The sequence below is a fragment of the Wasmannia auropunctata genome, unplaced genomic scaffold (assembly GCF_000956235.1).
Source record: "Wasmannia auropunctata unplaced genomic scaffold, wasmannia.A_1.0 LD334170.1, whole genome shotgun sequence".
NCBI lineage: Eukaryota > Metazoa > Arthropoda > Insecta > Hymenoptera > Formicidae > Wasmannia > Wasmannia auropunctata.
The window spans coordinates 369,749-393,558 of NW_012028720.1; the positions used below are offsets into that span (position 1 = coordinate 369,749).

The 23,810-nt window shown below is 38.4% G+C and overlaps 1 protein-coding gene across 2 annotated transcripts in view; it reads right to left on the reverse strand.

The window, feature by feature from the left end:
* Positions 1 to 23,810, reverse strand: part of LOC105459690 (serine/threonine-protein kinase tricorner) — a 97,106-nt gene that overhangs the window by 29,190 nt on the left and 44,106 nt on the right. The window contains exon 1 of one of the 2 annotated variants that reach the window (XM_011705919.1): positions 10,335 to 11,218. The exons of the other annotated variant lie outside the window; for it this stretch is intronic. The gene's annotated coding sequence lies outside the window, so the exon portion shown is untranslated. Of the gene's footprint in view, positions 1 to 10,334; positions 11,219 to 23,810 lie in introns of those variants that run through there. 2 annotated transcript variants of the gene reach the window in all.

The window sequence follows — 23,810 nt, forward strand, 5'->3', positions numbered from 1 at the left end:
TAATTTTATAATTAAAAATTTCAAACTGGTAAAATTTCTCTTTGATTATATTGGATATATTTTTAATATTGGAATATTCAGATATCTAAAGACTCTATTAACTGATTTGCTAATTAATTTCTTGTACGTGCAATCTGTTTAAAATTCATAAATACAGAATAAAATATAAAATATCATAATAATGAGATGACAAAATTAAAGACAAGTGCGCTTGAACGAATGCTTTACATTTTAAATACTTTACGGCAACGACAGCTATCAATTTTATAAGAATAGCAATCATGAATATACAATTATACAATTCTCAATATTCATTATTATTACGCGATTATGAAAATGAAGTTACCTGGCTGTCGTTTCTTTTCGCAAGTCACCACTTTGTTATTAAAATTAACCATTAGCACTGTTCTATTTCCATAATTTCAATATTCACATACGAGAATGCAACTAAAGCTAAAAAAAAACTGCAGGATTCGATAAATAAAATCCAATATCTCGTAATAAACCATCACGTAAGGTGTCAAAAATTTATTCGTAGGTTTTACCACCGGTCCATCTCGGGGAAATATTCGCATCGCGAATGCCAGATTCAATGCGAGTATGACGTAAAACGGAATAAAAGTCGCCTTACGTAACGGTGTGTATACCCGTCGGATTACTTTTCTCTAGCGAGAAAGCCGAAGGTCACGATCGATCTTCAAGCCCTCTTCGGATCGGACTCGCGGAATAGGTCTTGGCATTCGCTCTTGTTTGACTTTCTCACGGATCGCAGGATCCGCGTTCGAGATATCGCGAGAGAGGATAGAAAGCGCGAGGTATGGAAGATGAGGTAAAGGCGAATCTGCACGATTCGCTTTTGACGATGATTCCGAGCGAAGCATTCAAAGCGTGCGAGAAGTGAACATATGCTTCTGCAAAAATAATCATTCGCAAAGAAAAAAATAAAAGAATTCAAAATATACTTGACTTTCATTCGCATTTTCTATAAACATTAAGCGCAGAAATAGAACACGTAAACGATGTTTCAATCTGAAGAATTCACACAAATATTAAATAAAAAATTTATCAGAATAATGTCGAATGATCCATAAGAAGATTTACAATGTCTATTTATTGAATTATCTTTTGATAATTTTTAAACAAAAATTTCATTAGATAATCGTAATAAAATCTATCAATCAAAATTCATTAAAAAATTTTTTTAAAAGAACAAAATTTTATTTTTTCTTTTATTTTTTTAAATTTAAGACATGGAATTTGATTACCAGTTTATGTATTTGACATATTTCAACATTTTTACGTTTACCTTTCCTTATTTTTATTTTCTATTGCTATATACAAAATCTAATTTTCACTCAAAGCAAAATCACCATTAAACAAAAATTAATTAAATTAAAAAGAATTCGTTTCTCATTTTTATCCCAAACATTTATAAACCTTTCTGTCGTTTGATTGTAGTATTGTTTGATTAATTTCTTCGTACTACATCTATACAGAAACTAGGACTTGTAATGGCATTCAATCAGGAAGTCCATTCACGATGGTAATCGAGAGTGAATCGTGTACATTCGCCTTGAGAGTTCGCGAAAGAGATGTTCTTGCTCGCTTGGTGGTCCCGTTCGTGAACGATTCCTTAGCTCATCCTTTGCAGGAGATGTTCCCTTGCAGGTGCACCAATGTGTATGGCATCCGTCGCAAAAAAATTTTATGACCGACATCTTCTCTAACTACCTCCAAAAGGAGCTGCCGGATGAAACGCGTTTTAGTTTGTGAAAAAACGGATTACAAAGAACCGAAAGATTTTTAAAGAAGGAATTAAAAATAGTGAAATTAAATGAAATCGCTGAATTTATATATTTTTTAAATATAAATATTAATCATTTAATCAGATCCTAAAATTAAGAATTTTATAAAATGTACGAGTATCTAAAAAAAATGTTAGTAATTTTATAACTTATTAATTAAGAACTAGCTGTTTCTCGCAAATATTCCAGGTTCGTGTCTTTTCTTCCAAGCAAGATTTCCATAAAAAATATTACAGCAGAAAAAATAATATTGCGCGCGGTAGTTGTTTATAAATCTATATCACATTAGCGACGGGGAAAGTTCCACTGTTTTCTCTGTTGCGCGTCTGATAATTAATTATTAATTGTTTCCATATCAGAGACGTGATAGATGCTGTGTCAGAGAGATTGTCAACGTGACGTTTTCAGTTTTGGTCAACGAGGTGCTATCGATTCTACGTTAGCCAATGCCCATGAATAATTTTTCGCCTCTAATTTCTACGGCAGGTCGACGACCCGACTGCACATCCGGTATTCGCTGCGAGTCAAGTTACAAGTTAGATTACGGAAACCATTTGTACCGGCGTACGAAACGTGTAATATATATTGTACGGTTTCGCGACATATCGAGCGCGGTGCGATGACTTTTGGTCGCGAGCGCGAAATAATTGAAAAAGTTCCTTGGGTCGCTAATAAAATCGATACGTGCAGGCAAGCGGAGGCAAAGCGTTCTATTCGACAAATGGCCGCTTTGTCTTTTGTGGAAACTAGGACTATGATAGAGTTTCTAATATCGAGGGCTTTTGGCCGAGCTCCAAAAGCTGCGGGAAAACGAGCTAGGTGTCGGCGTTTCGATAGCCGTCGATAAGACGATTCACAGTTTGGAACAATAACTGAAAACTGTTTGTGATCTTTAATTGGAAACTTTCATCATCAAAATTGTCATGGTATCTAACAAATTAAAAATTAAAATAAACGATCACATAAAGCTGCAAAAATAAGAATCGATAAGGGTGTAAATAAATGTTCAATTAGTTCAATTGTAATTTGTAAAATTAAAAATAACGTATAAACATATATATTGTTCAAAATAATATAACAATATTATTAGTGACAATATTAATTGTTATGTGTATAGTTAAAGATGCTTTTAATGCTTAATTCTGTTTATATTAAAATTAATATCGTTAAAATTAAAATTATTTATTTCAAAAATAAGAGAATCAGTATCAAAAGGCACTTATTTATTCAAGCTATGATAATTTGTTGCAATTATCGTTTGACATTTATATTGTAAAATGCGTTTAATACTAAAATTTAATTTCTCCAAAATAAATTTTTAAAGTTAAAAAAAGTTTTAATATGTCAATATTGTTCGTTTTTCCAAAATTGTTAGCGATATTAAAATAAAAAAAATTAAATGGTGTACATATGTGCCAATGTCGTTAAAAAAGTTAAAAAGCGTCGGAAACTATCACTTTAAATATATTGACATTAATATCATCGCGAGATAGAGCGAAAACGAGCATGGCGATTGTTACTCACTATGGCAACGCCAGGCACGGGATTCTGACGGCAATAACCCTGTCATCGCTCATTTCATCGTCGACGGTATAATTTATGCTTCGAGAAACTGCAGGAGAAAAAGAGGGCGAAGTCCATCGCCGGCAGAATGTTAATTGCGGACCAAAATTCTCACTGGATGTCCGCAGTGTGGCGTATACACGAGCCTCAAATACCGCACATGAATTTCTACCGCTCCGTTGAACGTTTATGTATTTCTTTTTCCGCGGCAATTCTCCTACTCAATATTACGAAATGGTAAAATGAGCCAGGAGTTTGTCGTGAAAGGAGACACGCGGAATCTAATTCTAGAAAACGAAATGTGTTTATTCAAACAACAGAAAATTTTACTGTAGCTATAATAAGGAGCTAACAGCAGCAAGCGTATAAAAGAACAAATGAGTTCAACTTTAACGAAGATTTTTTACCGCGCCAAAATTGGACTTTAATGAGACCGCAGAACAGCGTTCATAATTACAAACGGAGTTTTTTTTTTGTGAATTCGCAACGCACATTCTTAATTTATTCTTTAACGCTGTTGTCGCGACCCTCCCGAGTAACATAGATTCTAACAAATCTGGAGATATGCAAGAAATACTTCTCTCATATTTACAACAATAACATAAGAATAAGAAACATAAGAATAAGAAAATTAAATAGATAATATTTAAAAAACAAAAAATACATGTATACATTAAAAATAATGTTTAACCTAGAACGAGATTCTAAAAATGGGTCATATACGTAACTTTCTCGAAGTTCTTAGGGAAAAGAACGATTTACTCGCGCAATCGTGATCGATGGTCCGTTACATAATGTTCAATTTGACGGAACAGCTTTCGTGTTGACATCGTATACCATGTCAACGTCAAAATAGAAGCTAGCTGTTTGTTTGAATTTTGTAATAGTACGCGCACACTCAACTTAAGGTGGTGTCGAGAACATCCATATTAATGTGGCCCACATTATGTAACGTTCACTTATACACGAAAAGACAGACTTAAAATTTTGATTTGCGCAATACGCGCGACGGACTAAGTGAAACTTCATGGCCGTTTAATGAAAGCAGTCATGCGCTCGTGCGTGCATATACATGACATGTGATATTTTTAAGTTACCGCACGTCATATCCCAAAAATAAAAGTCCGGTGAAATAAATAAGGAAGTTATTTGTAGAGGCAAATTAACAATTTGTATGCTATTAAGAATATCGTCTTGTTTTAATATCATAAACGTGATAGGATGATAAGATGAAGTATAATAAAATGATATGATACAATAAAACAAAATAGGGATATGTAATCTTTTAAATTGAGATTAATAGACAGACACGCAAGTGGAAGCTATTAGCAAATAGATGAAATTGAGCGTTATCTATTCGGAAACTTTTCTACTGGTGGCTCATACATCGAACGAATTTGTACATGAGGTCAGTGTATTTTTAGACGGAATCGTTTCGGGGAACAGTCGTATCGAACTCGGGAGATGTCCGACTAACGATCAGTCGCGCTTTCCACTGCGTGTAAATCAACGAAGAACCTGTTTACATGCTTTTACCTGCTTCTGAGGCACCAGTTTGTGGTGTTGAAGCTACATTTCGCTATTCTCTCTTTCCGAATAAAGTTCAATGAAAGAAAATCCACGAAAAAGAAGTAAAAATTATAAAGATGGCAATCTAATTTAATGTTATTTAATGTAAAAATTCCGATAATAAATAAAATAAAACATAATTAAATCATGTTTATGTCTTTTCTATACTGTATTATAAATTCGTTGATCTAATATCCTGTCTTAATAATAATATCTTTAACTTTTTTCTTATTATCTTTTTGTCAAACAAACAAAATACGCTTTGTACACAAAAAATTAAATGAAGAGGAGGGAATATTGTTCAAAATCATTTTCTCCGATCGTATTGCTCCCCAATAATGACGAAATTCCTCGGATAGATAACTTCGATGCGGAATGATTACTGTGCTTCGCCGAGAAATTTACGAGCATCGAGGGGGCAAGGTTCGATTTGTATCTGCAATGAACACGCCGGTCAATTTGTAGCTTTTGGGCCACTCGCTTAAAAATCCACGGTATTTCCATTAACCGAAGTTATTCCCATCAAATTGCATCGAGCAATGTCGGACTTCATATCGGCCGTCTTGGAAAATATCTTCGCGGAAATCATCACGCAGTAGAATTTCGCGATAGAAATAGTCTGGGTCAAAGATCTTCTTCGCGATAAAACTTCTCTATTTTTAATATCTGAGAAGATATCAAACAGGCATGTCAAACTGGCTCTTTATTCCGAAATAATGTCTGACAGCTTTTACAGTCTATATATTTCGGATATATGTATGCTAATATTTTGCAAAACGTTAATTTGATTTATTAGTTCGTCATTTTCATGCGATACTTTATGTATGAGGCATTTATACTCTGACCGGAGCTCAAGTCCGTAATTTGTACGATCCATTTTAAATATGCGAAGCCTCATCCAAAGTAAATCTTGAAATTATAGGCTTGGTTTGCTCTAATTCAGAACGTTTTATATGCAATCTGTCAGACTAAAAATTAGACGTACAAACAAAAAGACTATGCACATTTTATTGTCGAAATAATCATTTCAAAACTCTGTACCGTACAAAGATTAATAGCTCTATAAAAAAATCAATAAATTGCCATTTATAAGGTCATTTTTCTGATAAAAAAATGTTAAAGAATAATCTTTCTCTGGATTATTTTATATATTTAACATAGAAATTAATAACATTATTTTTCAAGCAATAGAATATTCTAATATTTTCATTTTTGACACAAATAATTGCCAATCAACATCGTTTCCCGATAAAGATATTTTGAAGTATAATTACATGTTGGACAAATTGATTCCGCTGTAGCGCTACATCCTATCATCCTTGTTACATATTAACATTCTTCACGCCCCTTTCAAACGGTGATAATATCTAGGAATCAAGTCTATACCGTCGAGAAGGGGGTCGTTGTTTTAGATGTCCGTTATGCACGCACACCGAAAAAGCCGATCTACCCCCGGCGAAAATGGAAGTGGCACTCACGCCACGTTACTTGCAGGCGAGTAGCCTGACAGCGGCGTTATCGATATCCCTGTCTTTTATGCCGTCACGACGACATCTCCTCGATAGCGATATCGCTGCACGGTAACTTCCGGCAGCAAGACAGGCACAATTCCGTATTTGGGTCAAACGTAACCTGCGTGCGTGGAGAAAAACATCGGAGCAGCTCGACGACGAGAGATGGGATTCGAGCAGATCCCTCGCCGTCATTCTCCCTTTTCCGGGATCAGAATTGTTATTTAGGTCGAGATACTTTGGGGAATACTGTGTAACGAGGATGCCGGAGAAAAATGCCTATCGAACGTCTCAAAAGATCCGTATCAGCATTCGCAACGACTTGGAGATGTATTAAGAAGAAAGTCTAAAGAATTTAGAGTAAATCTTACTTGTTGGTTTTAAAAATAAAGCTTTCTTATCCGTTTATTCGTTCTTCACTGATAATATCAGTACTCAATTTTTAGATTCAAAAAATAAAAGTCTAAATTTTTCATATAATATAAAATAAGAAAGAGACAGATCGAAGAAAATATACTGTTTCGAATAATAATCGCAACTATATATTATATTCTGTAGATGTCAATATAAGTATATCAATAATTCTGCAAAGATAATCGGTTAGTTTCGGCGATAATCATGCTTTTATTAGAATATAAATAAGAAATAAGCTTTATATGTAACTTTCGCTATCCTGCTCTATCTGTATATAAATGCGGATTTTAATCTTAAATTGTCACGCTTCCACAAATTTTCCTCAAACGTTGAGTATTTCCGCAAATTTTCCTCAAACACTGATTGCCAAAGGGTGTACGTATAAGACGTGTAAATGTGTGTGAATGTCAGTACTGTATTGAGCTTCGAGTCCGTGAATTCGCTACGCTTAAATGACCGTACGGATCAGTCATCTCTGCGGGAGGTACTCATGCTATCGATACCTTGAATCGGTAGCGACATAAAGCGTGAACCGAATGATCCCTTATAAGTTGTATTGATGACGAGACTGTCTCGTTCGTAACAACGTAATGTAAATTCTCGTACATCACGATCGATATTACGAATTCCACGAGCAGATTGTGAAGCTCGATGAAAGAAAGGTGATCACAATGGCCGTCACGACTTTCTGTGCCACGGATACTCGGACTCTGAGTCACTCGACTGCTCGCTCGCTCGCTCGCTCGCTCGACCGCTCGCATTGTGATCTTTCACCTAGCAACGCATTGGTTCCCAAACTGGACGCGACAAAAATATCGAAAAAAAAGGAAAAAAAAATTGATGGAAAATATTAACATATATATTTCTTAACTAAAAATTATAAAGAGGTTCCAACAATGCATGAAATATACAAGAATGAATGTATTAGGTATTCGTGATATTTAAGATAACACATAAACAGGAACATAACTCAAAATAATTTACTTTCTGAGAAAGAAACTGCAATAAACAAAATATTTTCTTGATTGGGATCATACTGTAAATATATCTGTAACAATTAGATATGCGATTAAAGTTTGCCACAACATCAAAGGAAACGTGAAGTCCAGCAGTTTGGGAACCTCTGTGCTAACGGCTTTAAAATCTCGAAGCAGCAATTCCCGCTGACTGGCACAGCAGAAAGGAACGAGGTACGCCGATCCCGATCGAGGATAATGCCCGCTTCGCAGTCATCGAGTGCGTGACCCGCGTTTCGCAACGGTTGACGCCGCGATTCGTCACTCAGGAACTAATAAAGCGTCAAGTTTCAATGAGATTCGCAAAATTTCCAGAAAGAGCCATCAATTTTGTTGCGTAAAACAGGAAGAGAAAAATATATTCTCTTGGATTCTTTCAAGTTCAATCAAATCCTATATAATCCTGATAATATACAATATTAAGTCAAAACACAATACATGTTTCTAATAATCTTTTATAATATAAAAATTGTCAGAATTAAAAATTCCAAAAAGGATTAGCATTTTTTTTTTGTTTATGCCAAGTCACAAAGAAATATTTTAAAATCCAGAAAGCTCCAATGCGGCCCTGCGCATCGCGTTTTTCTTCGCGGCGGCGATTATAATCGCGAAGAATGCGCGACGTTCGTTCGGAAATCGCGCTCCGTTGGGAAAGCACGTTGATCGCGAGGGAGCAAAACCGATGTCGTCCGAGAGAGAAATCAGAACACGTGATGATCCGCGAGTTACATACGTATTTTGCAAATCGACGAAAGCGTGTGAGATCTTGGCGTACAGCCGAGATAAACAGTCCGTTTGACGATTGAATCCGTAGAAAATTCATATTTCAAGACCGAATTAGAACGTGCGTTTTCTTCACATCGGAAAATCGACACGCTTCAGGGTCCATATTATTTTTCTGTAACAGGAAGCGAAAAACATCCATTCGATATCGTGCAGCTTGCGTCGCATTGAATTTGCACAAGCGGGAAAAAAGTTTCTTATCGCGTGAGACTTTGGCCGTTCGATCAATCAATTTCCGATATCCCTGAATAAAATAATGGGTAGAATACTGAAAGCGCAAGTTTCTCGTATATATGTAGAATAATTTCCTTGTTTGCTCACGCGAGCGTTAATCTTAACAGAATTATCATCAGTATTAGTAATAATAAGTTATCGCTAATTGCAGTAATGCTAACGCTGTACACGCGAACGAGATATATAGATATACTTCACGAGATTTGTCGTCGCGCTTCGTTCATTGGAATGTAGTTCGCATAACGGGGCGACACACACGATCGCGGTATCTGCGGATTTGATCTACCTTCAAGGACCTGCGGCAATAAGCTGTGCTCCGTCTCTGAATATTTACACAATGGCTAAGAGGGAATACACACTTAACTTCTCTCGCTCATTTGAAACTTTGACGAATGACATTAGCGTTGTCAGGCACTTCTATTCTATCTTTGCCATAAGCGGAATATCTTACGTCATTCAAGATCGAGCCATTGCGTCGTTATGCAGAACCGAGACGCATAATGCCCGCCAGGTGCATCAACTTTTTCCACGTGCGCGCGCGATAGGTCGTCGGTGGAAATTGACTTTGCGAAATGTGCCACGCTTTTCCATAACGAGCGTGAGAAACAAGCGCGATAACATCGGTATGATTGTTGTACACTTCGCGCTAACCAAGCTAAGGAATGCTAACGAGGATTAAGGCCGATTAAGAGCTCTCTGATAAGAACAATCCGAAAGAAATTAAGGATCTTACAAGTAATGGGATGGGATGATATATATTATTACCATAAGTAACAGTTATTATATTATTCGCGCAGAAGTTGCATGACAAAAGGTTATTAACGTAATGAATGAGCGACCTAAATAGTAAATTATGTGAGTAACTTTTAAATATAAACGCGATTAAGTATCTTTAAATTTTAGAAAATTAAAGTTAGGAATGCCATTTAAAAAGCAAGGCATTAATATTTAAGTACTATGAACATCACAGCAAAACGTTATTAATAAAAATGAATTGAGAATGAAAATAATGTAAGAGAATTCCGAAATATATAATTTTTAAATTATTCACAGAAGTGTCGTATCCAGTAAATCATTTAGTATAATCTATTGCAGCAAATGCAAACCATTATAAATTAATTGAAGGGAAACTTAAGAGAATATCGTTTCTATAGCAAGATACGTTTGCTTCGGTATCGGAATATCTTTCGCACAAACGGGATATTTACACAAATGAATGCGTGCGTCAGGTGTAATAAAGCATCGATGTCAGCGTTCACGAAGATCGATAGTCAGTGAACCAAAATAGAGTTCGTCCACGGCCAAACGCGTTTCCCACTTTCGCAAGCGGAGCCTCGGCATTTCGGCGGTCGTCTTTAATTAAGTGTCGCCAAAGCGGCGCGGGTATTTACTTCGCGTGGGAGAAACGCGAGACGTGGTGAGAAACTTGCTTTGCGTACCTTCGTTATCGCTCGCGGGGTGATCTCACGACGAGGCGCATCGTCCGGTTCGGCGCGGTCAGCTGCGCGAGCTCGGCGCGACAGAGGTATCCAATTTTAGCGCTTCTCGCGCGATACAGCGGTGCAGCGGCGGCAGTCAGTGTCAGACGACGCACTTGCGTCGGAATAACTCGCGATGCACACCTCGACTGTCTCGAAGCTGCCCTCGAGAAGATGCACGCGCTCCAGAGACGGTCCGTCGATCTCTCACTCCTCCCTCTTCTCTCGCACAACACGCGCGCGGGCACGCGCGCGCGCACACATACACACAACACGCACTCCGCGTTCCTTCCGTTCGATACCGAAAGTCACCTCATCTCTTGCGAATAATCTTACCGAATAACAAGTCTGTAGAGGATTCCATCGCGATAGATAATAGTCGTCGTACAAACGCGGGAATAAAGACGAGCGAAACGGACCGCACGAGTGCCAAGCGGCGACTACCTCCGATTTCTTCTTTGGCACAGGGGTGCAGGGGTGAAGAGGGGAGAGGTTCGTCCCTCCCCCTCCGAGGGGTGACGGAGAAGTCCGAAAGCGCGATGGACTCTCGTCACCTGATCGCAGCCGCGTCTGTTCCTCTTCCACCTCTCCCTTCCTCCCTCTCTTGCTCCGCGCTACCCTCAACAACTGCGAGTAGGTCACGTTCTATGGAAGCTTCCGCGCATGGTCACGTGTCGTGGATTCGATGTCGTCGAACGAATTGTCCCCGACGTGTGTCCAAGTACATAAAATCCGGTCTCTTTCCCACGTTTCGATCAGAGGGAACGAACGGGAGAGGATATGTGGACTGGCGGAACTTGCTCGCGGGGCGACGACGACGACGACGCGACAGGGTGCACGGTTCTCGGCCGTCTGAGCGCCGATGCGGAACCTGGTCTCTCGCGAGCGACCCTCTCGCGGCCGCTTCCGCCGGCGCCGACGCGCGGCTGCCAATCGCTCCGCGCTCTCGTTCCCCACTGTCGTCGGTCACGGTCCAATGGCGGAGCGCGGACGAGCGGACACCTATACGGCGCGCGCGATCGGCGCGATGGCGCGAGGTCCGATAAACGCATCCTGCAGGCGGTTCGCGTTCGAGCCGAAGCTCAGAGGCTTTCTTCCGTCAAGACGAGTTCCCCGGTTTCCCCTCGTGTCCTCCTCCACGTTTCTCGTCTTCTTTCTTTCTGGACTGGCCACGAGATTTGAAAGTAAGCGCGCGCGCGCGCGGATCCGGCACACGGCCGGCGGTCGAGGTGTGATTTATCAGCCGGGGAGCCGAACGCGCGCCGTCGGAATCGCGAAAGGGGTCAAACGTGAAGGGCCCGCTTCGGTCGCGCTTTCTAAAAATTAGCGACTCCGACGGCAAACGGGTGTGCCGCGGGAATTCATCGATCAGTCCTCTCCAATGCGAGACATTGGGCAATTATCCAATAGATAAATGCAGATAAATAGATATATATAGACAGACATATTTCTGTAGAAACAACGAGTATTAAATAAAAAATTGTCTATTAAATTACATTACAAGAGATGTAAACATATATTTCTACGTGCAAAAAGGATAGTCTGATCTTTCGATAGTCGCCTAAAGATTCGCTTCTTGCGACAGCAACTCTAAGAATAATTATGCAATGCTGCGTTTGACAATATCCTGCATAAAACACATCTGACGAGCTTTAACACGTTGACTGTCAAGTAAGAAATTAACTCGTAATTGACAATCTGTAAAAAAATCATCAACCTTTCGTCGAATTTTTAGAAAGGAGAAATAAAAATCTTATAAGTTTTAATGAAGAATAAACATAATTATATAAGTAACGTATTCAAATAATATATTAGCGATCACCATATCAGGGAATTAACTAATTGTGCGTACAGTCAATGTGTTAATTCTGGAAAAATGATAGCAACTGTCACGAGGCAAGGATACGATAATTTTTTATCTATTTACTCGAGCAGGGTGAGAAAAGGTTGCGGTATTCTTTATCTCGACGACCACGTGACCAGTGGTGCGTCGAACGTGGCGTGTTTTAGTGAATGTCGTTTCACGGTAAAAAAAAAACTGATAAATCTTTTATCGCACAAAGCAAATTCCGATGATTTCCTTCATTGTCGAATGGCGAATAGATAAAAATAGTTCGCGCAAAACCAAGCGAGATTAATTCATTTCAACATATGTTCAAAGAAACGCAGCGCGTACATCTGTTTCCTTTTATACAAATGTCGATAATTATGGTACCACGAATTGATAATGTGTTCCCAGAAACATAAAGATCGAGAAAATACAATACACATGTATTTGTTTTTTAAACATAAATATAATCGAGAGTCGATTAATTATTCTAAGAAATCAGTCAAATAAGTAAAAGATATTTCTTTCAGAAAATTTAGTGTGGAAAAAAAATAATTTACCTTTGCAGTTCAATTTCTCCAAGTTCTTTAATTCGAAATTCTCGATAATTTCTTAATCAAACATCTCTTTCGAAAAAGAAGTCCAATATCAAGTTTATCAAAAGACGGAGATCAATAAAGATGATTACGTAACACGGTGACATTTCTTCAACGGTAACTCCAATATTTGTTACGAAAATTGATCGGAGTAATTACTGCGTATTTAATATCCGTCATGTAATCGTTGAGAAACCCAATATCGGTTACATCGCTCCGAAACGGCATCGACGTGTCGCGCTTACCTCAAATTACTTTGATCGCCACTGCCGCTAATGATCGCCCACCTTTCTCGGGTCGTCATGTACACGTCGTTTGTGAGCCGCGGGTTGGCCCGTGCGTGCGCCTGTATACGCGTACACGTGAGAATATTGATTCTACCGCGTCAGCTGCTTGCTTGCTCGCTTGCTTGCCTGCTTGCGCCCGTCGTAGCTTGGTTACCCTACCGCATTCTAACCCACATTCACGTGCACCGCCACGCGGCCGCGCGCGAGTTACTGACTAGGATATCCCCGTTCCGGATAGCGACCGGTGCTCTCCACGGTATCGGATTTGCCGAAGAGACGGATATCGATACCCCGAGCGCAATTGCAAACCTAAACACCCGCAATCGCGCTTTGAGCCTTTCGGACACGAGCATCTGTTAACTTCTCTCTTTGCCATTGGCGAAAATTATACGTTCTAACTTCATTAAATACTTATCTTTCTCCTCTTCTCTTGAATTTTACTTGTAATAAACTCTATAATGTAAAAAAAATTGAGTTGGGATAATGGGAGTTATTCAACTATCTTACCAAAAAAACGAAACGGAAATATACGTACGAATTTTACATTGCTTAAAACAATCTAGGAATTCTTGTGAGAGCATTTATTTTTTGCTATAACTGTAACAGTTATGTGCGGTAAGGAAAATCTCCGAAGATGAATATCGGATTAACAATAAGTGCGCTCGGAATATTCCGACGCTCTGCGCAACGAAATAGCGGATTGATCAAGCACATGACTGCGTAATTGCGGAAGCGAGAGATCGCTTCCGATGCGCGCGACCCGGTGGGAATCGTTTAATGCTTCTTTAACGGGAATCTCGCGGGCGGGGTCGCGACCGCTATTCTTTATTCCGGCGTGCGCTATCCGGTCTTAATGCGGAGGGAGGGGGGATTCCGTCCGATAACGTGCACAGCAACCGCATTCAATAATGTCCACCGTCACGCGAGTTGGTACAAGCAACATTAATCCGGTTAATCCGTTTAAATAAGCCGCATCCAAGTCTGATACGCAAATCCTTTGATCGTAAAACCTTTGTTTGCTCACGAAGGCAGTCGTTCGGTAATCCGCGGATGCCCGATGGTGCCTATAACATATTCCGGTTATGATTGTTAAACCACTTGCGCCCGATTCGATATTTACGATTCGCCCGAATTAGACTCGATGATTTGCGTGGGTGCAAATTTGCCTACACACTGCTCGTAATTTCACAACGACCATAGCCATAATGACGTGGTCGTAATAGCGGGCTGAAATAATTAGGCGAAATACTTCTAACGACCGTTGGACTATTAAAATCCGGTTTCACCACTTCGTTAAAATTAACCGCAGCTTAATGAACGTCTGGGGTTTCTCTTCCTCTCTCTCTCCCTCTCTCTCTCTCTCTCTCTCTCTCTCTTTCTCTCATTCTAGAAAAATTCAAGCAATCTAGCAGATCCTAACGATAGATTTCATAAAGTTGATTGTTTTAAATATTAAATAACTGAATTGTTAATGTGCCGTTTTCTGAATTGTTGAAAGATGCGTTCTTTTAATTGTGACAATTTGGAACATAGTCCTTTGTTAAAGGGAAGCTAGTCGGAGGGGTAAACGAGAATCTTACGTTTCAATTTATGTGGTATCCCCGAGGCTGCTGTCATTCTTTGACCTACTTCCAGTTCGTCTTTGGTAAATATTTGATTGATTTATCTCGTCAAATTCCAACAATTGACTGAATATCTTTAAGTAAACCTCAACTGAACAGTCTGTCCAGTTGAAATTAAGTAAACGAGAAACGATCCTATATATGTATATCTATTTGTCTCAATTTGACATCTATACCTGTACGTTTCCATAATCCTTAATTCGTTTATGGCTTGTAAATTAAAAGCTATGTGAACAGCTCCTACCGTTTCATTAAGAAAAATTCCATTCCACGTGGAGAATTTTTTTGCATAAAAAAAAGACCGATCATAATGGCAGAACACCCTGCGTGTCGAGAAGTCGAGGGAAGCAAAAAGTTAATGCACGTGCTGCGAACGTTATTCCGGAAACATTGGCGCAAAAGCGTGAAACCCGACTCCTTTGTTTCTGGGCACGCTCGACGATCTCGAACGGATGCATTGACCCGCTCAAAAGTACCGTTCACTAATTGCGGCGAACGCGAACCGTGAAAAGTAACAAACACAAGGTAGAATCGAAATTGATAGTTTCGGGCCGCGGGACGAAAGGTAAGAAAAAGCGTCGGGATGAAAGTCACCTTTTTTAAGATTTGGCCTCAAAAGATCGTAGCAATATATCACAATTGGGGCAATCTTATCGGGATTACTTCTCCTAAATTTCGAGATATCACAAAATTACACAGAAATATTAACAATTTGTTAATTTTAAATGAAATATATTGGCAATTGTTCTCGTATATGTTAAAACTAAAATAACGTTTATTCATGATATTTTATTCTCTTTTGCTGTTTGCATATTTTGTCTCTGTTATTGCTGTATTTTTACCATTTTCAATTAGTAAATCTACATAAAAAAAAATTGATACGTTTTATTTGTCGTGGAGACAAAATAACTAAAAATGAAAAACAAACGGGGTCTCGTTTTACATTCGGGCTTTAAGGGGTTAATATTGCAGCGAAAGGGTTAACCAACTATAGCTGATGGGAGGACACCGCCGGGCGTGCAGTCGAAGGATTACGCAAGTTTACATAATTTAGCCGAACGTGACTATCACCCTTGGCGCTGCTCGATCGCGTTCTCAGAGCAGAATTGCAGGTTCCGATATATGCAATAGCGGGACGCTTAAAATATGCAGGGGTAAATCTCCCGTGGTCCATTTACGGACCGTGACGAATTATATGCGAAGATGGAATAGTTCGGAAAATGGATTGGAACAGATAATTTCGACGTTTGGAGGGAGAGGCATCAGGAAAATAAAGTTAGATAGCAACGGCAAATGATAACGTGCCACACTACGGAGAGGAAAGCTTTCTAAATTATTTAGCGCCGGGGAAAATAATCAGCAAGGATAATTTCGTAAATTCCAGAGAGAAATGCAGCTAACAAATAATTCCTTACTTGCTAAATAAATCGTTAATATAAATTGGAACGAGCTAAACTTCCGTCCGTGTTACTTTTTTTTTTCTCTTTCCTCTTTTTCCCTTCTTTTCACCACCGTAAAGAAGTATCACAATGCGGTCGTCGGACTTCACTTTATGTACTTTCACGAAATCTTTTGTTCCTCAAAAGGAGGAAAATGTAACTTTCGCGCAAATGGCACTATATTAAACCCGCGCCGCTTTTTATCCTCATTCGATGTGACGCAAAGTTACTCGTGCTATTGCAGTTTAATACTATCTTATATATATCTATGTACACCACTCTTTCGTAAAAAGGTTTGCAAGACGAACTTATCGCTTTCGTGCACTAGACCCTTCGTTCCGTTCGCGTTGCTCGCTCGCCTGACAATCGCCATCGGAAACTAATCGTTGCCGCACGTTACCGAATAGAAAACCGTGCAGTGCGACCAACCGTAAAATGTTAAGGGATTGCCGTTAATGTGATGTAAGACGCTTCATTGCGCGTTATAAAGCGCGCGGATGATTTTAAGTTTTTGTCCGTCGCGCTCACGTAATCGAGTCTTCTCAACTATAAAAGATCCGACATAATAATTGGAAAAATATATACAATTATATGGAAAAACGTAATATGTGTAATTCTAAAGATAATTCAAAAGATAAACTCCCACATGTGTGCAGTGTAAATATATTTAAAATATCTTCAATTTAAAATAAAATTAAAACTAGCGTTCGCCTTCTTTCGCATAAAGATCGTTCAAGCGATTTAAATCGTTCAAATGCATTATTTACCCATTTCGTGGACGATTCTTTCCGGCGGCAGAGCATACTGACCTGAAACATAAAGAACGAGAATAACGTCAAAACATGCGGATTTAATCCAGAGATAAGCGAATCTACGATTTTAAATTAGCTTTATCGGCGGAACAAAGGAGTCAATATGAAGATATGATTTGCACGAATGTGCCGATTCAATATCTTCTGTCGCAATCTACGATCGGAGATGCGAATTATATTACTTGTTCAGAATGAGGTGATAAACGAATCTACGATTTCAGATTGGCTTTATCGGCGGAACAACGGGCTCGATATCAAGATATCGCTTGCACAAATGCAATATTTTCCGTCTACGACCAGAGATGCGAATTACATTACTTATTTAGAGTTACGTAAAATAACACAATACTGATATAAAAGAGCTATCACAAACAAAAGATGTAAAAAATAATAATTTTAGAAAATAATTTTATTTACAATTACATATATACTTGAGAAAAACTTCAAAGATATTTTTTATAAAAATAGAATAAGTCAGATATATAAATAAGTATTTAAAATTATACATCAGATAAAGGTACAAAAAATTGAGTAATAATGTTAATTTAAAAATGATTTTGATGTTTCCTAATAATAACCGCGAATTTTAATTGTAAATATTTTATATTTAGTATTTAATGCGTTTTATTTTTTTTTTATATCTTTAACATGAAGACACAATTGTCTTAAATTATTTTTAAAAAAGATAGAAATTAATTTATTAATTTTATTGTAAAAATATCAATCAGAAATTTTGTATTTTTCAAGTTATAGTAATATCTACAATTATATCGTCACAAACTTATCAGACTATCAAATTCCAATTTTCCAATCTTATTTTAAAGATACGACATTATAACAAATTACAGTTGCGTAAATTCAAACGGATATTTTCTCGCAGTTAATAATAATTATATGTAAAATTGGATAACGGGACCGATAATGTCGATAGCGCAAATCATCCTTGTAATCACCGTTAATATGACAGAAAAGATGATAGTAACTAAGTCAATGGAATAATATTCCCTTGAACGTACAAAGTCGCCGTCGAGTGAAAGGTAAACCCGACGAGAATAACAGGATCCGAAGCGCTTAGCGAAATACGCGTACAAGTTGTGTAAATAAACGTCCGGGTTCCTGGCTGAATCACGATAGAAAAATCTTTGAAAAAAAAAAAACTATCTTCGGAATCAACTTCCATTTTTCTACTTCCGGACAATTTACATACGAAAAGTTCGAAATGAGTTGCAAATTTCGAGTATTCTCCTCTAACGAGCATAATTTTAACTCTACCAGCCACGAAGAAACTTATAACTAGACATCCAGAAAAAAATGCACACAAGCCGTCGTTTCTCTCAACTTTCTAGATTTCAGTAATTCAGTACTTCAGACATCGAATTAAATTTTTTTTAACAAAATTTTTTCAAACAAAATTTGATTTAAAACAACGAAATGGATATACATTTACGGATCTTAATTTGCATGTCTGATTACAGCTTTAAGCTTTCGAGAAATATTTTATTAAGGATAATGCGAGTCGAAAGTTCGCAAGAAATAATGCCGCTCGACCACCCTCCGTCAGTTCTGGGACACCCAATAAAACGGTAGCCGGTTGTTGTCAAGCGTAGCTTCTTTCCCATTGCTGCCCGTGGGAATTAAGCGCACCGGTCCGTCAGACAACTACCGCTACTACCAAGGACTACCGCGAAGCCCTGTTTGTTCCTGAAGGCAGTGGTATTATCGTGCGCTGGGCGGAGAATATAACGTGTTTCTTTCAGCTAGTCACGATATACGACGTGGTTGTAACATGCGATAACTATGCATGGTCCTCTCTACACAGAATCGTGTGTATTACAATGAATACAACGGCGGGTGAATGGCACCGAGGGGCGAACCGGATCTGAAGCTAAAACTTCTCTCTTCGCGCTCATTGACTCACTCGCATTCACTTCGGGTTGGTCCGTTAATTACCCTAATTTCGCCAGGAAACAGATTCATCTATTAGCGCTATGGGTTTCTCTTTGTCTTTTTTTTTCCGGACGCGTAATCTGTAACTTTGATTCGCTTTCTAAGCTCGCCGAAACATGCTATTTGTAAAGGAATTCAGTTCCTGAAAATAATCCAGCAGAAAGTCGAGCAAGCAGCAACGTTATTGTGTTGAGATAAACGATAAAATACGCTGTACCTGAACTTCCAAACTGCTTGGATTTTTATTGAAATCTTTATCAAGTAATTCCATTTAATTCACGTTACAAGGTATCAAAGTGTCTTCTTTAAATTTATTATTCCTCTTTTCATACATAATTCTTTAACTAAAAGAAAACCGGGCTTACATTCAAAATAAGATCCTTCTCATTTCCTCTAATTCTATCCTACGTGCGGGGAATCTATATCACCTCACGTCTCAATTTCCGAGACATCGAGATAATCTATCTGTTATATTCTCCGGACGGTTCGTGGCAGTCCGTATATATCCGTTGGTAGGTTTCGACCGAAGGATCGATGCTCGCCTTCGAGATGTCGGGTCGCGCAGGAGCAGATCGAGACACGAGCTATACATGCTGCTCATGCGATCAGCTGTGCCGGATACACTCGGTGGTCTCAACGAAGCGCTCCACGTGTGCATTCAACCCTTCTGAGTCATCCTATCTCCCTTTGTTCCCCGCGCGCGAGCCACTTCCCTCTCATTGTAGCGGCTCTCCTCTCGACGTGTGTGACGCAAAGTGTCGCGCTGGGAGCCGAGAGAGAGAGAAAGCAACAGGGAGAAACAGAGAGGGCTTGTGTTCTGTGCGGAAAGAGAAGGCAGGGAGAGTCTTTTATTGATTTTTTCGAACATCTGATCGGCGAGACGGAGAAGACGAGAGATGGGAAGGAGGCGGCTGAAGAGGGACAGCGAGACGAGAAACTCGGGAGAGCGAGAAGGAGGAAGGAGTCTTCGCATTTTCTGCCATCCCTCTTCTGTCCGGTGGCCTTCGGTGAAGTTCTTCAGTGTCGCCCGTACCTGTGTGTTGCCACGGTAACAGCCTAGATTCCAGAGAAGAATCGGAGAAGATGCGAAGCAGATGGATAGCTCAGAGAAAGAGAGAGGGGAAGAGGAAAAGAGAGCGCGGAGAGGAAACAGCGAAGAGAAGCTCGTGTTACGCGGTCGCGTCCCTTTGTTCCAGATTTCCGTGCCATCCGAGGTACTCGCAAGAATTAACACATCGCGAAGTACAAACATGTAAATGCGACCGTGCATTCAGAAGTTAGATGGGTAATTCGGTGAATATAATACACGAATGAGAGGGCACGAATACAATTGAAGTTCGACATGGTGTGTGATTAACTGCTGTCGTTACTCGGTCGGAACTATAGCTATTAAAACATTTCTCTCGACATTTCGGAGAAACAAGAAAAATTCTCATTATCAAATAAAATATTAATTACACGTCAAAGATGTATTTACTTCTTTCAGAAATGCTTATTTTTTATAGATTTTGTTAAAAATCTAACTTTAAATTATCATGCTTCAAATACGCCTGTATTTTCCTCGATTTGTGACCAATCGCTAATCAGAATAAATAGCTCTCGGAAAATTGTTTAATCAACAGTATTCGTACCTCCATTTGTTTGTGCTTGCCAAACAAATGACCCACGTAACATCTATCATTCCCTCATCGCGCATTCCCTTCGTTGAACTGTATTTACCGAGAACCTGCGAAATGATGCAAGAGTACACGTAGGTATCTCCTCTGCGTGTGGAGCCACTGAAGACCAGAAGTTCAGAGGGAGCGAAAGTATTGCGGGAAAAAACTGTACAGAAGTTACTTTACCACGACGTCATCAACATACTTCTTTCTTTCTTTTACCGCACGAAGCACATCGCGATAACATTTTTATGTCTTCATAAGTTCCAAGCATACAAGTAAAAAATGCCAAGCAAGAAAAAAGTTGTATATTTATACACAAAAAATTAAAAGCATTTGAGTAAATTATTTATGTATATGGTTTTGTTCTACAGTAAACTATAATTATTACAATAAGATAATAATAAATGTAAGAAATTTTTTGTATATATTGATTGTACTCTTCTTATTTACATTTTTCAAATAAAAAATCTAAGAAAAGAACAGATTTAGTGAGAATTTCAAGTATTTTAATCTTTTTACTTTAAATATTTTATAAATGCAATTTAAATTTTTTTTCTTTCACTGGAGTTTTCTCATAAAGTTTCTTAGTTTTTTAAGTGAACAATTTAAAAAATAATTTTTTTTTAGAGTATAATTTTAACCGTAATATATATAATAGACAATAAAAATAAAAAAAAAGAGAACTCTAGGCAATAATCTATTTCTTCCGTAGATGAAAATTGCAATTCTGATTATGACAGATACGTGGTACAATTGTGACAGCTTAATTCTGATTACGACGCTTTGCGTTATGCAAGCGGCAAATCGAGCAAATGAGACGTCAGAATTTTCATAAATATACGATGGAAACCGCAATCAGACCGGTGATTATACACGCTCATCGAAATAGACATCCGTTCCGCATTTTAGCGCTTTTTCACTACCCGGAAATATAGATCGCCCGCAATTATTTTCTCGCTAACCGTCGCCCTTTTCGTGAAAAAGCTTTCACGTGAAAAATCACAGGGATAATAAATCGACTCGCGCTCGTAAAATCATTATTTCGTTCACGCACCAGTGGCTTATTAAAAAGGTCGCGCGAGAGTTTGCATCACCGCGACAAATAACGTGCAATAGAAAAATGTTTTTTGCAAACCGTTCGGTTACTGCAAATTCAATGGGAAACAAATTGAATAAAACTGTATCTGATTAATCCTGGCGAATCGAAATATTTTCTCAATAAACACAGATATGAATAAACCAACATTTACAATATTTTTTTTCGAAATATTGGTAATTTACAAAGAAATATTCTCGTATATTACGTAATAAAAGCAATCATTATTTATATTTTTTTATATCTCTCCACAAGGTAGTAAAGTCTATTAGAATTACTTTCCAAGAGTAACTTCATTTAACTGATAATTTAAGACCGTCATTTGTCACAGAGTTCTCGGAGGAAACATAAATTTCAGGAAAGGTCATCATTTTTCACGGGATATCAGCTAACACCTTATATAAATCTAACACAACGGCGGCTAAAAATCGCCACAATTAAAGAAGATTCACTCTAAACGAACTAAGAGATTCGTGATCGCTCAGCAGAAAGTAAGGTTGCAGATCTAGTTACAATTTTGCAACCTCGCTCTTGATTTCTCATCCTTATTCCAACGAACTAACCCGGTATCTCGGAGTTAGCAGATCCGTACCGGTGGATGGACTCGACATCCCGCGTAACGATGGGCATTCTGCCAGACGGGAACGTTCCGCATGCCAGAATACACAGAGCCGTGATAATCTAACCGCTCGCGTCGCGTTTCGAGAGATTTAAGGGCGAAAATAAGGTTCCGCTGAGAACTGCCGCGGTTTGCCTGAATGATTCTCGGACGAAAAAAAAAGCGACCGCGTTACAGTGATTCGCGCGATGATAAGAGATCGCAAAGTAAAGAGGGAAAAGGTAGAAATACGAGCTTGATCCTGGAAGTCCACACACTAGGGAATATCATACACAGAACTTTCATTTTACTAAAATTTCGCTGAAATTACCGTAGAGAGAGGATGCCTATTTTCGCCACAAAAGTTTACTCTCTAGCCTCTAATTATTCCCCGTCCTCGAATATACTCAAATTCCCATAAAATAAACTTTTCGCAAATTAATTTTGGACGTGCAAACAGATAGCAAAGTCTTGTCTCTTATTTCATGAATTTTAATTTAAAACTTTGAAGTATTATATATAAGTTAAAATATTTGACGCTGAAAACTAAAAAAAAATATTTAGAAATGAAGATCCAGTTATTTTAAAGCGAATTTGATATTAACGCTTGAAACGTTTAATGCTGAAAAATTAAAAGAATGTTTAAACACGGAGATCCAGTTAAAAAGGTAAGGTAAATGCCAAAATAAACGTCCTGCAAATTTCGGCTCATCTGCTGAATGGCACGCTGTGGACTGAATGAGAGACTGAATTTCGCCAACATATCTCAGTATTGACGTAAAGCGCGGTACTTTGTGACGCATATCATTCAGAATTCACGCACATTTTATGTGCTTTTGCGACGCTACGTACACACACGTAAACGCACGCTCGCGTACTTTTGCAGTTGACAGAAGCGGCGGCGTCAAAGTATACTTATGTCACCGCGCACGACAATGAATCTTTTAGAAGATACAGTGGGCGTACATCACGTGAGGTATGATTTCAAGTTGGCGTGACTCTGGGACCGTGGCGAAGGCAAAAAACGACTTGTACTCCTCATACGTGGGTTTTATACGGCAAAACCATTCAGACGGAAACGCTAAAACGGCGTTTTATCGCGGCGGCTTACATACTTATGCATATTTATAGGGAGACACATTGTTCCCCTTTCTTATGGCACAACGCGCTGGCATGCGGTATAATAGATTTTAAATATGTTTATAATTGCCGGTATCGCTATGGTTGATACTGCTAGGTATGTTGCAACGAGAATTTATGTATGTATTGTAAACTCCTCTAATAAATTTCAAACGACTTAACGATTTGTCAATTACAATTCCTCTTTCCTCTTACCACGGCAAATGTATCATAGTTTAAAGTTTAAATTAAAGTTTTAATTAAGATATATGCGTGATAAGCGTTAATTAATCATTAAATCTGTTTCCTTTTCCTGACATGTTCGGTCAATTTATAAAAGTTTCATGAAAAAATTAAAATTATAAAGTATCTTCATATATAGATTAAACTTTTTTAATGATTTAGCAAGAAAATTAAAAACCACACAAAAGA